The following is an 18,006-nucleotide window of genomic DNA, read 5'->3' on the forward strand; positions in this document are numbered from 1 at the left end:
GAGGTGATTCTTATTGCTAATAATTCCCTAATTTTTAAGTTTTATTTAATAATATCAGCAAAGATGCAAACTCTTAGTATTAAAGGGCAGTACATCTCTTGCAAAAATATTTTATCTGAAGCTTCATATCATAGGAATATATTTAAAGGTCACATTAGTCTGTATTCCCTTGGCTCCCACCCTATTGAATAATGTAGGAAATTAGGGTAGAGTTGATTTCCTGTAGCCTATGAGCAGTCAAAAAGCACAGCCTGTACAGACAGTGTTAGCTTGTTATTTACAGAATCTGCTGCTGAGTCTGAGTCATCAACTCAGGAACCACACCCAGGTCATAGCATCCACTGTAGAGACAGATAATCAAGGGCATTAGCAGTCCATCTATTATTTGGCAGAAACATTTATAAAGTCCTAAGAGTAAAGGATCATAATTAACAAGGGCAGTGGGAAACTATGTCTCGGTATTAATGTCATTCACTACTGAATTAATATTCTTAATGCTCATTTAAAAAGAAAGAGCTAGATCCCCCTCCACACATATGTCTACATATGAAAATGGAAAATTAATACTTGAGATAATCATAAACTTAGGTAAACTCCAATCCCAGATTTTGGTTTTACCCTCTAAGAAAGATCAGGTAACAGTTTTTGAGGTTTCTTTTCAGATTGTCTGAAATATTCTGAATTTTGAGATATCCAGGTGCCTCTTGGCATAATGCTGGAAATCTAAGAGCTGCTAAGCCTAGAGAAAGCAACAATTTTATAAATTCTGTATTGCTTGATGGAAAATGTATTCTGATGAGTTCCTCCCTTTGTATGGAGCACACATATCTGTACTAATGTCTAATGTCTGTACTACAGGGTATCTAAAGAGAAAGCAAACAGAAGGAACAGTAAGTAGGAAGATGTTAGGTTGGGAGTAGGCAAGCCTGAAGCATGGTGAGGCATTGGCACTTTATTTGCAATAGGCAGTTCATTGGAGGTATTTAGGCAAGGGATCGATATTATCTGGTTTATATGTTGAAATGATGGGTTCTTAGTTAAGCTAGTAGTTGTAGAGGGAAAGGAGTAAAAGTTGGTAGCAGAGCAGCTAGCAGGTAATTGTTACCATAAAGTTGAGGAAGGATGGTGGTTTGGACTAGGGTGGTAGCAATAGAGATGGAGAGACAAAAACAGATTCAAGATATGTTTTGGAGGCAGAGTGAACTGGACTTGATGTTTTAAAGAAAGCAGACCATGAGGTAAGTGGTAACTCCTCTTTGTATCATGGATAACTGATATTGTCATACATTTGCTAATCCTTTGTGGTCAAGCTGATGGTGACCTTACAGAACTGAGTAGAACGGCCCCACAGGGTTTCCACATAGCAGCTGGTGGGCTCAAACTGCTGACCTTTTGGTTAGCAGCCCAGCTCTTAACCACTGAACTACCAGGGCTCCATACATTTGCTAAAAAACTGTTTATGGCTGATAACTTGTAGGGTAAAATCCAAAATCCTTTTCAGGCGTCACAAGGTCTCTGAATCTGCCAAATTTAATGAGCCCATATTCTGGAAGTATCTTCTTATTCTTACTATGATATCTGTGTTGGACATTGTACAGTGGCTTGAATTTGCCCCAGCATCTTTGCACATGGTATACTTATGCCTGGAACATTTTTTCTTTTCTTCAGTTAAGTAACTCATTCTTCTACTCATCATATTCCCATCATCTTAAATGCCACTTCCTCCAAGACTTCCCTGTGATTGCCTTCCATGTGTTCAAACTACATCCTGCATTTGTTCATAGCCCTCATCATACATAGTTATCAATACTATGTATGTCTCTATCATTTTTGCATCCCTTATTCTTAGCCAAGTGCCTAGACTATAGTAACTATTCAGCAAATATTTTGACTAAATATCTGCCTATATCTTTCTCTTGAGGAATCACAATATACATTAGTCTAGTAAAGACAAAAGTCTATATATCTCTATCTCTATCTACCTATATACTCACACATACTTCTATACCCTCAACAAAACACACCTATACACACCTATGCTTGTATAAATATATTTATATATATTAATATCTCTGTATAAATATAAAACCAAACCAAACCCACTGCCGTTGAGTTGATTCTGACTCATAGCAACCCTATAGATATAGATAGATAAATATAGACAGGTAAAAAAAAAAAAAAAATTTTTTTTTTTTTTAAGAATATACACCTACACTCACACACACACATAAACCCACATGTACACTCATATGACTATCTTTGTTTAAACCAATATCTCTTGGTGTTTTGTGTTCATGGAGTTCTTTCTCTCAGAGAATGGGAAAGTACAACATACTTGGATATATGCCATGTTAGAGTATGAAGTTTGTGAAAAATTGCATTTTCTGTATAGTTTAAACCAGTTAACATAAAAAATGTTACTTTAATTTCCTACGACCTTGGGAAGTTATTTTAATCTCTGCCACAGTTTCCTCTTTGGTAAAATGAGGATAATATCAATAATTCTTTCATTGAACTGTGAATATAAGTGAGCTCACACACATATGAACAGAGCATAGAATGGTGCCCTGCATGTAAGAAGTGCTCATTAGATATGACGTATTTTTATGATAAGTAATCTGCTACAGTATAATTGTATCTTTTGGGGCATGCTATCGTGAATTATGAATAAACCTGTAATCTAGTTTTCCTTGAAATGTGTTTTCTAAAAAGCATGGCTTAGTGATGAAATGTAGAAAACCTTGAATGCAATTTAAATTCCAATCTTTTCTTCTTATAATTTTTTTTTTTAAATCAAGTAATCTTTGGTGTTATTCAATTTCTGGAGAAACTAGGGCAAATATATAAAAATGTGTCAAAATACATATTTTAGCTACCTAGGGTTTAGTTCTATGAATTATGAGACTAATATCATATTTGATATAGGAAAACACCAGAAAATTTATCTATAAGAAAAGAACCTTCTACTAGTGATTTTAATAACATGAAACTACTGAGGTTTTCATAAAATAAACTTGGAAGTTTTACTTATTCATTTACTCTGGTAGCACTTTGCTTAGTTTAATTAAGCATTGCAGTTACCATCTATTTTCTAAGTTTGTAGCAACTCATAAATTAATAACATTAATGACAGCAAGAGAAAAGTAATAATGGAAGTATATTCACGTTTATTAAATGCTTATATTGTGTTGGATAAAATACAGCTTCTATTTTGCTTTGAATACAGTATTTTCCAGCAACTTCCCAGACGTTATTTTTAGTTTTTCTAAAACCTACTTTCTTGTAGTTTTGTATACTTCTTTGTCATCTATTTTATTACTTCCTTATAAGCCCTTTTTCTATATAAAACTTGGCAATTCCAATCGAATACAGTTGCAGACTTAGGGATCTAGCTCTTCTCAGAGGAGACAATGTAGTTTAAAATCCTGGCTCCTCAAATTATCTCTGTAAAGCAAATAAACCAATTACCTTCTCATTTTATACACATCATAGTATAATATACATTGGAGACCCTTCTTTTCATGCTTATTTCACAGAAAAGGTAGTGCATCACAAGGCAGCCATCTTTAATCTATTACTCTAACCCTTGACAACTGAAAATGCATTTGATCCCTGTCCAATAGAAGACAACTCAGCTACATAATATATCCTCTGAGAACCAAGCTGCTTTTTTATGCATCTTTTCCTGTGAACATAATGCTTTGCTCAAAGAAAATGTTGCAAGAAGTACTATGGTTTGGTTGATTCGTAGATAGCAAGAGCTGACAGGTAAAAGAACCAAATCCAAATTCAGAGCAACCTAAGTGACTCTAAGGGACTGTTCAGTGAGAGCAAATTTCTGCCTTTTTCAATGGCTCAACTAAAAATTCTAAAGATTTTTTTGACATATGAAGGGGCTTAACACTGTTTTCTATTCCTTGGAAATCAGAAGCTTGACAATGACAATAATCAGCTCAGTCTTGAAGGAAACACTGTGTTTAGTCTGTGCGTTGCCTTTTTTGCATGGTTGATTTGTGACATGCACACGATCATCTGCTCGAGTGAAGAAGATGACAATATCCAGAGAAGGCTAATCTAGTCACCTGATTACTAAGAGCTTCTTCTTTAATGGGGTCAGGGAATATCTAATTAGTGATAAAACTGAACAAAGATATTTTTAAGCCCCAGACATATTCTAAGATGTCTTTTTTTTAAACCTTACTAACCTCCAATCTTGCTCATTCCAAGACCCTCACCATGTAATCAAGTTTGGTATAAATCTTAACATTCGATCATCTAGCTTTTCAGGCAAAGTATAAAACAATTGAATATGTATATTTCTACCCACTGAAGGAATATAATTTTCCATAGCCCTTAGAGGCCATTCCTTGGTGAAACTGTAATATCTAAACAGTATATCTCTAACTAGGGATGGTACAGCTTAAATGGCTTTCTTTAAATGAGGCTACACTTTTTTCATTCTCAATCATGCAGTCATGGGAAACTCTCCATGGGGCCGTAGTTGTGAACTATGGAAGGGTGGCGATGAGAAAAAAGTAACACATATTTAAAGTAAGCAACTTTCACATTCAAATTACTTCTATCTTTAGGGATATTTCGGTCTAACCTATTTAATATTGTAGCACTGTTGAGTTTGCCTGATCGCACCTAATTTATAATGAGCATTTCCTGGTATACTATTATCATTCAGTCTCCAAAAGTTTCCACTAACAAGGCAAGAAAAGCATATCAAAAAGGAATGATTACCTGATGAAGAAAGCATGCTAGCTCCTCTCCCTTCTCTGGTCTAGTTGGTCAGCCATTTTATAATTATTTTTTCCTTAATTCTATGAACCACACAGTATCCTCCCAATTAATTCTAATTTTATATAAGATAACTTAATTCTAATAATAATAAATAAAAGATACTAATTGTCTTAGTTTTATAGTGCTGTTATAACAGAAATACCACAAGTGGTTGGATGGCTTTAACAAAGAGAAGTTTATTTTCTCACTGTAAAGTAGGCTAAAAGTCCAAATTCAGGGTGTGAACTCCAGAGAAAGGCTTTCTCCTCCTGTTGCCTTTCTCATCAATGTTCCCCTGGACTAGGAGCCTCTCTGCACAGGAACCCCTGGTCCAAAGGATACACTCTGCTCCTGGTGCTTCTTTCTTGGTGCTATGACGTCCCCAACTCTCTGCTGGCTTACCTTTCCTTTTATCTCTTGTAAGATAAAAGACAGTACAGGTCACACTCCAGGGAAACTCCCTTTACATTGGATCAGGGATGTGACCTGCTAAAGGAGTTACAATCCCACCGTAATCCTCTTTAAGATAAAATTACAGTCACAAAATGGAGGACAACCACAGAATACTGGGAATCATGGCCTAACCAAGTTGATACACACATTTTTGGGGGACATAATTCAATCCATGACACTAATATAGAAATTGGTATCAGAAGCTTAATTTTTAGCAGACATATGGTTTCAGGTGAACATAGGAAGCAAGAAGATAGCAACCAAAATTTCAGCCTTCTGGTTCATCTCAACCAAATAAGTAATTCCAAATACCCTCCATTTCTAAGATTATGTTGCTCAGAACTTATTCTTACTACTGATTTTTACGTCCATTACGGTTATTTGGTAACAACCAGAAACAAACTCCAGCTAATTTAAATAAAATTTGTGAAAACTTATGCAATAGGAGCAGTTTATTGGAAATAAATTGCATAACTCACAGAATTGAAGGAGGAACTGAAAAAAAAAAACACATAGGCATCAGAATATATAAAGGAATAGTGTACATATATTATGCGTTCTCTTGAACTAGCTCAGTAGAATTATGCCATTTGAAAGACTCAGCTTCAGTTGGGTTCTGTCCCTGGGTGTCTTGTCTGAGAGTTTAGTTACTAGAATTTTATCTATTGATATGGCTTGGGTAGAAGTCCCTGGGTGATGCAAATGGTAAGTGCTCGACTACTAGCTGAAAGGTTGATAGTTCAAACCTTCCCAGAGATGCCTTGGAAAACAGTCCTGGCAATCTGCTCCCAAAAGGTCACACCCTTGAAAGCTCTGTGGAACAGTTCTGCTCTTCACTCAGTGGATCAACTCAATCCAACAACAAGCACATAGCTTAGGTCATACATTCATTTTGGGTTTGTGAGTGGTCAAGGTAATAAGATGGAAATTCCTACTTGAATTACCTGTAATATGAGAGGAGCAATTTCCAAATTCTTATGCTTTTTCCATAAGAATAAAAACCCATTGCCATCAATTTGATTCTGTCTTACAGTGATCCTGTAAGACAGAGAAGAACTGCCCTATAGGGTTTCAAAGGCTGTAATCTTTCTGGAAGCAGACAGCCACATCTATAGATAGGCTGGTTGGTTTGAACCACCAACCTTTCAGTTAGCAGCTGAGTGCTTAACCACTGTGACACCAGTACACCTTTCCATAAGAATGGGGAAGAGATACTAAGCTGGTTAAAGAAAAAAAAAAAAGAAAAAAAGTTTAGTCAATTTGAATCCATTATTTTTTTTTTTAATAATTTTTATTATGTTTTAAGTGAAAGTTTACAAATCAAGTCAGCCTCTCACACAAAAACCCTGAAACCATGGTCCCCAGACCCATGCCCCTGCTACACTGGCCTTCAAAGCATTCAGTTTATTCAGGAAACTTCTTTGCTTTTGGTTTAGTCCAATTGTGTGCTGTCTTTCCCTTCACCTAAAGTAGTTCTTATCTACTATCTAATTAGTGAATGCACCTCTCCCACTCTCCCTCCCTCCCCCCGCTCGTAACCACAAATCTTCTCAGTTTAAACTGTTTCTCAAGTTCTTATAATAGTGGTCTTATACAATATTTGTCCTTTTGCAACTGATTACTTTCACTCAGCATAATGCCTTCTAGGTTCCTCCATGTTATGAAATGTCTCACAGATTCCTCACTGTTCTTTACCGATGCATAGTATTCCATTGTGTGAATATACCATAATTTATTTATCCATTCATCCGTTGATGGGCACCTTGGTTTCTTCCATCTTTTTGTTATTGTAAACAGTGTTGTAATAAACATGGGTGTGCATATACCTGTTCATGTAAAGGCTCTTATTTCTCTAGGATATATTCCAAAGAGTGGAATTGCTGGATAGGGATTGCTGGATTGTATGGTAGTTCTATTTCTAGCTTTTTAAGGAAGTACCAAATCGATTTCCAAAGTGGTTGTACCATTTTACATTCCCAGTGAATCCATTACTTTTTATGGTATATTTCTCTTTTCAATCTATTCCAACCTTCTTAATTTTAAAATTTCTTATACATGAAACTTTCACATGATCTATTATGGCTGCTAAGTTTATCTCTATGTTACAGGCTTTCAACTTCAGCTCACCCTAACAACTGCTTTATGAATATCTTATTTTCACTGGCTTAGATAATAGACCTTGCTCATCTTTTCAACTTAAACTAACTTCAAGTCATTGTCCAGTTTATAAATTGGCTAGCTGTACATTAGTTGCCCATCTCTGATCCAACCAGAATAAAGAATATTGTATTAAAAAATCGCTGCCTAAAGACTATATCTTCCACTACAGTTATGAATAGGGAGTCTTAAAAGGATCATTCTTAGGTGTGATCATTCATGAAATATATTCAACATATAGCATACATCTAGAAATACCACTGAGGAAACTTGCAGAGAAGTATCCTTTTGTTAAGCACTTAGGTCCTCAATCAATGATCTTTTTGTACAACTGTCTCATTACAATGAACTTATTGTATAAGCTTATCATAACATTTTTTCGTATTAAATAAGAATCTCAATTTATAAACTCTGTCACAGTTTCCATTATCTATGTATGGCTAAAACTAAGAAAATTTTTTTTTTTAATATTTTTATTGTGCTTTAATTGCAAGTTTAAAAATCAAGTCTGTCTCTCATACAAAATCTTATATACACCTTATATACTCCTAGTTGCTCTCCCCCTAATGAGACATCATACTCCTTCTCTCCACCCTCTATCTCCATGTCCATTCAGCTAGCTTCTGTCCCCACTGGCCTTCACATCTCCCCTCCAGACAGGAGCTGCACACATAGTCTCATGTGTCTACTAGATTCAAAGAGTTCACTCCTCTCGAGTATCATTTTCTGTCTTATAGTCCAGTCCAATCCCTGTCTGAAGAATTACCTTTGGGAATGGTTCCTGTCTTGGGCTAACAGAAGGTCTGGGGACCCTGACCTCCGGAGTCCTTCTAGTCTCAGTCAGACCATTAAGTCTGGTCTTTTTAAGAGAATTTGAGGTCTGCATCCCACAGCTCTCCTGCTCCCTCAGGGATTCTCTGTTGTGCTCCTTGTTGTGGCAGTCATCGGTTGTAGCCAGACACCATCTAGTGCTTCTGGTCTCAGGCTGATGTAGTCTCTGATTTATGTGGCCCATTCTGACTATTGGGCTCATAATTGCCTTTAAACTCAGAAAATTTTAATGGAAAGTTCTTGAATACACACAATCAGTTTGCCACACTGCAAAGTTTGAGGGTACAGTTCCTCCTAAGACTATCTTCACTTCAGACACCAGAGGAAGTCCAAGGGTCACAGAGCCACTGTCACTTCAAACCATCTGCTACAAATTTTAGGGTCCGTACAACCATCCTTTGGCTTGATAATTTGCTAGAAACATCAACACAACTCACTGGAAGCTATTATACACACAGTCATGTTCATAATAAGGAAAGGATATATTAAAATCTGCCACAGGGAGAGACACGTAGGATGAAGTCTGGGACTGGGAACATTCCAAATGTAGTTTCTGTGTCCTCAGGAATGCACTCCTCTCCCTCCCCATGTCAGAGTGGAAATACGTACACAGAGTATTGCCTACCCAGGAAGCTCAGCCAAGCTTTGGTTTCCAACATTTTGATTGGGGTTTCATTGCATAGGCATGATCGATTGAATCATTGCCCATGGGGTTGAATACACTCTCCAGACTTCTTCCCCTCCCCAGGGTCAGGCTGATATCAAATGGCTAAAAGTCCCACATCTCTAATCACAAAGCTAGTCTTTCTGATGTGGTCAGCCCCCATACTGAGTCATCCCATTAGCATAAATTATCTAGGGGTTCACCATGAGCCACTTTGCTAGCATAAACTACTATGCATGGTCTGCGTGGCTCACCATGAAAAACTTGGGAAATTCTAAGGGTTTTGAGATTATTCCCCAGGAGCTGATGCAAAAACCATACATCTCTTTAGGTGAAACCGAATTCCTTACTACACAATATGTTTTTCCTAACCATATTTGTATATTTAGTGGTTGCATTTATGAACATGTCTACCTCCCATTTGCAGGCTATTTGCCTATAAAACTAAAGGTGATATTTAATCATAGTCCATATCATTTTACCTAATATGTAGGTATCTTATTTTATTTATATTGTGCCAGATTTCTTCACAATAATGACCATTTTAAAAATTTGTTGATCCATTAAATGTAGTATTTCTCAGTCTTGCTATTTAGAATGAAAACAGGATGGGTATTTATATGAAATTGACATATTTAAATACAACCAGAGAAAAAATATTTTCACAGCAATATTAATTTAACAAGATTTAAGAAATCTATAAATTTATATTTCTATACAGAAACCATGCAGTAGATAAATCTAAGCTTTAATTTAAAATATATCACATATGCAAAAGTTCAAGTTTTTATCAGCGAACTGATTCACCTTTTACCCAGATTTTTAAAAAATGTACTCAAAGTTTATACAGTAAAATTTATAAATCATTTCTTAATTGTGTAGCATTCCAAAAGAAGATAATGAAAACCTTGCCCCTTGTGATTTAGTTCTTATAAGACTTCTGATAAAAATTTGCTGATTCTTCCATTAAAAGAATTAGTAATTCATAAACTGAAGACTTCACAATTCCCCCTTTCCTAACCTCCACATATTAAATCTGTTTCAGCGGCTTTAATAAAAAAGCCTATCACGGCAAGTTCAAAGTAAAATAATCAGTCATCACCTCGCATTGAGATTATCTGGATATTTGGGATTCTAGTGAAAACACAGAGCATAACTGTTTAAAATGCATTTTGGGCATTAATATTATTACTACATTCATTTTATAGCAAGGATAAAAAGGTTATTTGTATAGATTAATAGGTTGACTTGATGTCCTTGGATTTTGAAGTTGGAAACTTTTGCTCCATTGATTTTTTCAGGCAAGGACAGTTTTTTTTTTTTTTTTTAAGTTCTTTATATTTCATGTTGTTCTAAGCTCTATAAAAACTAGTATGAATATTGATAATGTTTAAATTATTTTAAGGGGTAATTCAGGTATGAGAGATTCTCAAGTAGAAAATTGAAAGTACTTGATCCCATTTATACATTCAATAATTCATCAGGCATTTATTGTATCATTAGACCTACTTTGAGTTAGGTGCTTGACTAGACCTTGGTGAGCAAAGATTTTTAAAAAGACTAATTGAAAGGAGAGTTTTAAAAAATGGTCAACACCTTTTCATCTTTCTCAGCAGTAAATCTAAACATTAGCTAAGGGCACTCTTCATAGCTACCACTCAGAACAAAGAAGACTCTTTCTCTGAGGTTTTTAATTAATATCATTTTAGAGGCTATCAGCAACAAAAATTGAAAATCAAATGTCTCTTTATTAATTCACTCTTAGACATAATTAATCATTCTGTTGGAATTTAGAGGTTATGTTTTCTAATCTGATCAGTTTGTCTATTTGTTTTAATTAGCTTATAGGAATGATTCCAGAAATAGTTTATTTTCAATGGATAAAATATTTAAAACTTTTAAGGGTTAAAATCAATGTTTTTTTTTTTTTTTTTAATTACTGTGTGTTTACATCCCTAGAGCTTTGTTATGGATTGAATTGTGTTCCTCCAAAAGATATGAGAGCCTAACCCATTTCCTGTGTACGTAACCTTGTTTAGAAAGAGAGTTGTTTTGTTTGTTAGCTATTAAAAGAGATCACACTGGAGTAAAAAAATCAAACCCGTTGCCGTGGAGTCCATTCCGACCCATAGCGACCTTATAGGACAGAATAAAACTTCCCCATAGAGTTTCCAAGGAGTACCTGATGGACTTGAACTGCAACCTTTTGGTTAGCAGCTGTAACACAACCACAACACCACCAGGGCTTCCATATTGGAGTTGTTCTTAGGTGATGTCAAGTCGGTTCTGACTCATAGCAATCCTATGCACAACAGAACTTAACACTGCCCAGTCCTATGCTATCCTCACGATTATTACTATGCTTGAGCCCATTGTTGCAGCCATTGTGTCAATCCATCTCCTTGAGTGTCTTCCTCTCTTTCGCTGACCCTCTACTCTACCAAGCATGATGTTCTTCTCCAGGAATTGATTCTTCCTGATAACATGTCCAAAGCATGTGAGATGTAGTCCCGCCATCCTTGCTTCTCAGGAGCATTCTGGTTGTACTTCTTCCAAGACAGATTTTTTTCATTCTTTTGGCAGTCCATAGTATAGTCAACATTCTTCGCCAATGCCACAATTCAAAGGCATCAATTCTTCTTCCTCATGCATAAGAGTCTATTGAAAACACTTTGGCTTGGGCCAGGCACACCTTAGTCCTCAAGGTGACATCTTTGCTTTTCAACACTTTAAGGAGGTCTTTTGCAGCAGATTCGTTCAATGCAATGTGTCTTTTGATTTCTTGACTGCTGCTTCCGTGGGTGTTGATTGTGGATTCAAGTAAAAAGAAATCTTTGACAACCTTAATCTTTTCTCCATTTTTCATAATGTTGCTTATTTGTCCAGTTGTGAGGATTTTTGTTTTCTTTATGTTGAGGTGTAATCCATACTGAAGGCTTTGGTCTTTGATCTTCATTAATAAGTACTTCATCAGTAAGAGCTTCAAGTCCTTTTCACTTTCAGCAAGCAAGGTTGCGTCATCTGCATATCACAGGCTGTTATTGAGTCTTCCTCCAGTCCTGATGCCCAGCTTCTCAGATTATTTGCTCTGCATACAGATTGAATAGGTACGGTGAAAGGACACAACACTGACACACATCTTTCTTGACTTTAAACCACGCAGTATCCCCTTGCTCTGTTCAAATGACTGCTTCTTGATCCACGTACAGATTCCTCATGAGCACAATTAAGTGTTCCAGAATTCCCATTCTCCACAATGTTATCTATAATTTGTTATGATCCACACAGTCGAATGCCTTAGCATAGTCACTAAAACACAGGAAAACACTTCTCTGAAATTCTCTGCTTTCAGCCAGGATCCATCTGCTATCAGCAGTGATATCTCTGGTTCCATGTCCTGTTCTAAATCCAGCTTGACTTTTTGGTAGTTCCCTGTCCATATACTGTTTCAGCTGTTTTTGAATAACCTTCAGCAAAATTTTGCTCTCATGTGATATTAATGATATTGTTCAATAATTTCCACATTTGGTTGGATCATCTTTCTTGTAGGTAGGTTCAAATCCTAATTCCTTCTGAGTGATGTTTTATAAAAGAAAACAGACTTGGAAACAAATTCACACAAAGGAGGAAGATATATGTACAAGCAGCAAATGAACACCAAGAATTGCCAGCAGCCACCAGAAACTAGGAGAGAAGCATGGAATTGTTTCTCTCTCAAAGCTTTAAGAAGGAATCAACATGGACAATACCTTAAATTTGGACTTACAGACTCCAGAATTATAAGAAAATAAATTTCTGTGCTTTAAAGCTACCCACATTGTGATATTTTGTTACAGCAGCCCTAGGAAACTAAGATAAGTTGTTTTTTTTTTTTTTTTTCCTCCACTTTTAGTTTCAGACAGATTCACTGTTGGTATTTTGGCAAGCCTGACAATAGTACTAGGTGTTTTGGAATAATCTCAGGGGTTATTACATGTCAACGTGGTAAAGAAAAATAACTATTTGTTAATCTTAATAAAATAATCCAAACCATTCCTTTCTTAGTATTTGGAAATTTAAATCGTATTGTGAAATTCAGACAAGGATACACATTGAAGCATAGAGCAAATTTCTAGTATCTACAGATTTTTTTTTTTTTTTTACAGATGTTTAACAATTGAAAAACTATGTTTAGGGCCATATAAACACAGTTTAATCAGATTATTCAACAGGTTCCTTTCCGAGTCTAAATTTTCCTGACTGTTGGTTAAATCAAATCCTCGTTTCAACTCTGCTCTTCTATCTACAGGCTCAACCATTGCTTTTGCTTCCGACATGTGACTCTTGCTTTTTTGCTGTGTCACCTGGGAATTTCCATGGTTTACTCTATTGAATGGGGCTCTAATTTTGTACCTTGAGAGTGGAAAGGGATACAACTCTTATTAGTAAACACAAGATTACTCAGAAAAGGCTACATGGAATTCTATTTGCATAAAAACACCCTATAAGGCCTCTTGGGAAAATGATGAAGGTTATTTGGGGATTGTTGTTCAGTTCCCTGAATATCCGGGATTAACACTCCTTATCAAAAACAAGACACAAGAGGTGTGGGCAAATGCCCAGAGCCTACTCTTAAGCAAGATAGCAAGGAAAGGCATGCACTTGAACTGGAAGTCTTATTCATTAGTGGGGAGGAATGCCTTTGTAAAACTATGTAATAGATTTTTCTGGAAGACAAAACTAAATGATAATAAAGAGTCCACTAAAAACAAGCAAGTAATAGTGCACATTTAGTATACCATTGCATTAAATACTCCAGTCTTACTCTTTAGAGCAACATTTTTCCAAATATTTCTGCTTTTAATTTTTTTTTGGTATTTCCTTCTAAGAACACACTTATGTTTATTGCTTAATTGGTTAATTTTCATATGTGCTTTGCAAAATGAGAATTTGCTCACTTACACCACTCTCCATATTCTTTTCTCCTGATCCTGGCTTTGAAAGCTTTATTATTGTTTTAAAGCTCTTTTGTTGGTTAACTTAGTAAAATTATGTACTTGAATCGCTATTTCTTTTTCATTTAATTTTTTATAACAATTTTATTGATGTTTAATTTACATGATAAATTGCCCCCATTTCAGGTATAAAATCATGATATAGGGCATTTTCTCATTATTCCCGTAAATTTTGTGTGCTCCTTTGCAGCCCATGATTCCCTCTAATCCCTTCCGCAGATAGGTGTTTATCTACTTTCCATCACTATAGATTTGTTTTGTTTTTTTTGAATTTTTTATTGCTGGAGTAATATAATATGTATCCTTTTGTGTTCCACTGCATGGATATACCACATTTTATTTATCACATGTTTGCAGACACTCGGGTTAACCATGGTTTAATTGTTGGCTCATTGTTTTCATTACTTCATATATGCTTCAGTGCTAATCAAGAGGTTGGCAGTTGGAATCAACCAGCCTCTCCTTGGAAACACTATGGGGCAGTTCTACTCAGTCCTGTAGGGTCATTATGAGTCGGAATTTACTCGATAGCAATGCGTTTGGTTTGATATATTCTTGATGGACATTTTAATGTGATTATCTGATATTTTTACACTGTTGTTTTTGTTACTTGCTATCAAGTTGATTCTCACTCATGGTGACCCCGTGTACACTACTCCACAGGGTTTTCAACACTATGACTTTTTGGAAGCAGATTGCCAGGATTTTCTTCTGAGGTACCTCTGGGTATATTTGAACCATGAAACTTTTGGCTAGTAGTTGAATGCTTAGCCATTTGCACCATTCAGGTATTCCAATTTATATGCTACTGACATTAAAGTCTAGATTCTTGAACTTTCTGATTCTTCAGACCTATATATAAAACTGTTGGTTGGAGATTTTCAATTAGCCATTGCACAGTAAACTTCAGAATTAACTTTCTCATACTGTACTAATCACTTCTTTCTTAATCCCAGACACTAGATCCTTTTCCTTCACTTCCTACTAATTTTAGCATACCTGTTGCCAAGATGAGAAACTAGGAATTTGTCTGAACTGACTCCTCAGTGATAGCATTAATATCTAATTTATTGCCAAGTCTTACCCAATTTTACCTCCTCAATATATTACAACTCTTCCTCCTCTTCCTATCTCTAATACTTTTGTCCTACCTCATTTCCCCAGAATCTCTGACCTGAATAATAGCAATAGCTTATTAACATGTATTCCACTTTTATTTCATCAAGCCATCTCTCACGTGGCCATCAAGATTATACATTTAGAACTCAAATATAATAGTCATTTCCTGCTGCAAATCTCAAGTAGCTTCCCATTAACAATAGATTAATTTCTTATAACTATATAAAGGCTGTCAATATTCTCAGTGTAAGGCCCCTGTATATTTTAACTGTTTCTGTTATCTGCCTCTAACTTTAAACTCTACCAACATTCCAAATTGCCAGCATTTCCTTAGATAGTACATGTTGATACATTCCTCTATGCCTATGATCATTCTCTTTTTTTTTTTTTTTTCCTTTCTACATCTGCTTTTTTATCCTTCCCCTGCTTTTTCACCTAGCCCGCTTTTACTCATCCCAGGGAGGTTCAAATCTCAAAGACATGGTCACCTCTTTAAGGCATGCCCCTTATTTTCTTCTCCTCCCCTAAACTGGCTTAGCATACCTCCTCTACTGATTTTTTGCATTATATGATTATTTTTATCATAACATTAGAGTGCCTTTATTTAATCTCTTTACATATATGTCTTTAATATTACAGTAAACTCTCTAAGGGTAAAGATAAAATTTCATTTATCTTTTTATTTCAGCTGCTTACATAGAGGGTATGATGTGAAAATGAAGGATGCCTTTTCTAGTAGGCAAATTTCTAAGGTGGCCTCTAAGATTTCCACTCATTGGTATACACACCTATTATAATCTTCTCCCATAAAAAGATTTTATAATCTTCTCTCATAAGAATATCACTCCCATAATCAGGTCCAAAAGAACTTGTCTTTAAATTAGTTAAAACAGACTTTATCCTGGGTGAAACTCACCAATCATATGAATCCCTAAAAGGAACTGGGCCCTTCCTGAAGTCAGGGAAATTTTCCTGCTGGCCTTGAGGATAGAGCCTTCATGATTTCTATAGACAAAAGGAAATTAATTCTGCCAAGAGAATTAATTAGTTGGAAGAGTACACCAAGCCTCAGATAAAATGCCCGCCACCCCCTGCCCCTGAAACCTGGCCAGTGCCTTAATTACACCCTGGTGAGATCTGGAGCAGAATACCCAGCTAAGCTGTGTCTGGGCTCCTGAACCATGAGAATTCCAACATAATAACTTTGTGTATTTTAAGTGCCTAAGTTTGTGGTAATTTGTTATGCAGCAAGTGAAAATTATTATACTTTTTTTAAAAAAGACTAAATAAACAGATGTAGTTCACTGATTTGACCAAAAGAATTGTAGTTAGGAAAGGAAGCTCTTCTATAATGGGATCCCCTATGGTGGTAGTGGTAACGGCAGCAGCTGCAGGAAAACTACTGGTCAATGACCAACTACAATAGGATCATATATAGAGCAATGATTCATTTCCACTACAGTAATGGCTGAGCTGAGAGAAGCAATAGCAAACTAAGTAACTAAAGAGTAAGAACATAGGAAAGAGAAGAGTTTGGAAACGTGGCGTCTCTTAAAAAAATGCAGTGTGGAGATCTAAAACAAATACCTTTACTACTTTTATTTAAGTTCTGATTAAACTAAGGATGGTATGATCCTAAGAAGTGTCTATATTAATTAACTATATAAAAAACCAAAAAAACCCAAACCTATTGCCATCGAGTTGATTCCCACTCATAGCAACCCTATAGGACAGAGTAAAACTGCCCAATAGAGTTCCTCAAGGAGCTTCCGGTGGGTTCAAACTGCTGTCCTTTTGGTTAGCAGCCATAGTACTTAACCACTATACCACCAGGGTTTCTAATTAATGATATAAACCCAAAACCAAACCCACTGCTGTTGAGTCAATTCCAACTCAAAGAATTAATGACATATTTACTCTAAAGAATAAAGGCTTAAGGGATTAAGACATAAAAAAGTAATTTGTGACATAGCCTAAGAAGTCAGAAAAGAGCTGGAGTTTAGGGTGTTGCCTAGGAATTAGGATGCCATGCTAGAGTCTTTAGGAGTTGGTAGAACCATGCTAAATTCAATTTAACCTACAAAGTTTTGTCTGCAAAGATACACAGGAAAGTAAAGAGGTTCGGAAAATAGAATAATATACCCTCAGCAAAAAGACTTAGGGAGATCTGATAGGTTTTCAAGTTAAAACAACAAATCTGATTGTTGGCTGTTATTCTGACTGAACTCTTTTGTTTTCCGTTATTTCTATTTTCTTTCTATCTTTGCTTTCAGTACTTACTCCTGCTTTGGAGTTGATTCTTCTATACCTTATCTTCCTCAAATGACTCTTCTAAACTGGGCAAATTGTGATAATCCTACTCTTTTTGCTAGATATTGGATTATGATGGGCATTTGACTGAATATTGGTAAATGATACAGGAGGGTTAGTCTTCTGGAGGGATTCTGGATTGGTTCCTTTGCCCTGAAGACAGAATAACCAGAGAAGAAATGGCCTGTCTTGGTTTTCCAAGTGCTGTTGTATCTGCATTTTACATGTTAAACTGCTGCAGCCATTTTGCTTCCAGCCTGAGAAGAAAGTCAAGAATAGAACATGTTTCACAGAAAAGTGAAGCAAGATCTTTGAAATGTTACTGATCCTGGATTTCTCATGTCAGAAAATTAATTTCCTTATTATTCAGTAAAGGATGGGACAAAATCTTCTGTTAACTACAATCAGAAGGCATGTAAACTGACATACTAGCTCCAACTGCCTCTTGGCTTCTAAGTCACTTCACTGTCCTTGGCTCTCTGAATGCCTCTTAATCCAATGCCCTGAGAAGAAAGATATGACTTACTTACTAGTTACTATGTGATATAGAGCACTTGTCATAGACAGAATTTTTGTATGAGATGGGATTCATCATAGGGCCTTGGGCCTCCTTCGTATCTTCTTTGACATAAAAATTTGGACAGGATGCTGCCAGAGACAAAGACTCTCTTTACGAGATAACTTACAGGAAGG

This window comes from Elephas maximus, chromosome 3 (assembly GCF_024166365.1).
Source record: "Elephas maximus indicus isolate mEleMax1 chromosome 3, mEleMax1 primary haplotype, whole genome shotgun sequence".
Classification (NCBI taxonomy): Eukaryota; Metazoa; Chordata; class Mammalia; order Proboscidea; family Elephantidae; genus Elephas; species Elephas maximus.